The sequence below is a fragment of the Pteropus alecto genome, unplaced genomic scaffold (genome assembly GCF_000325575.1).
Source record: "Pteropus alecto unplaced genomic scaffold, ASM32557v1 C18325218, whole genome shotgun sequence".
Lineage (NCBI taxonomy): Eukaryota > Metazoa > Chordata > Mammalia > Chiroptera > Pteropodidae > Pteropus > Pteropus alecto.
In genome coordinates, this window is record NW_006491984.1 from 1 (window position 1) to 1114 (window position 1114).

A 1114-nucleotide genomic window follows, 5' to 3' on the forward strand; every position below is an offset into this window, starting at 1 on the left:
TAGGGAAAATAAATCAGATCAATCTGATGGGAAATACTAAAGTCTAATTTAATCCTTTGGGATCCCAGATATAATAGATATACTTCTATTTTGCATTAAACCAATCTCTAAAGCAAAATAAATTAATACAAACAAATCCTTCCTCATTATATTTATTCGAATATGAAAAGAGGTATTTTTTAATCCAGTTCTCCAACTTTCCCCCAAAGCAGTCCATTTTCGTTGAGCACTGATTTGAGGAATTTATGTCCACTTAGATTTCGGATAATGTGAGCCTGAAGAGTTTTTTCAGAGCTTCTTTCACATCTTTATTTCTCAGACTGTAGATTATGGGGTTCAACATGGGGAACAGCACAGTAGAAAATGTAGAAACTATTTTGTCCCTCTCAATGGAATAGGTGGAACTAGGACGAGAGTAGATGTAGAGAATGGAGCCATAGTATAAGGTGATAGAGATCAGGTGGGAGGAGCATGTGGAGAAGGCTTTGAGGCAATCTTGAGTGGAGCGGATCCTCAAGATGGCAGCGATGGTGAAGAAGTAGCAGACGGGTATGAAAGCAGTAGGAGTAATGACATTGAAGACCAGGAGGAAGTACAGCACAGCCTGGTAGCTCTGTTTCACATCACATGCCAACTTTACCAGGGGTGGGACATCACAGAAAAAGTCATCGATGACATTCCACAAAAATTCAATGTGAATGTGTTGCTGTTGACAAAATCACCCATATAAGAATATACAACCAAACAGTTGCACAATCTCCTTGTCATGGCCTGAGCATAAAGCAGGGATTTGGAGATGGCCACATAGTGGTCATAAGCCATGGCAGTCAACAGATAACACTCACTATAGGCCAGCCTAGTGGAGAAGAAGAATTGAGTTGCACAGCCAGCAAAGGATATACTTTTGTCTTCAGAGATGTAGGTCGCTAGGATCTTTGGAGTATAGACAGAGGAATGCCAGAGATCCAGAAAAGACAGATTCCCAATGAAAAAAATAAATGAGTGTGTGCAGCTGGGAGTCATTACAGATCAACATTATGAAGGTGATATTTCCTGCCATGGTCAGAGTACACGCCAAGGAACACCACGAACAGGACCAGCTGCATGACAGGAT

The 1114-nt window shown here is 40.8% G+C and overlaps 1 pseudogene; it reads right to left on the reverse strand.

Moving 5' to 3' along the window:
• Positions 1-253: 253 nt before the first annotated feature.
• LOC102890211 lies at positions 254-1109 on the reverse strand (annotated as a pseudogene).
• Between the last annotated feature and the right edge of the window lie 5 nt (positions 1110-1114).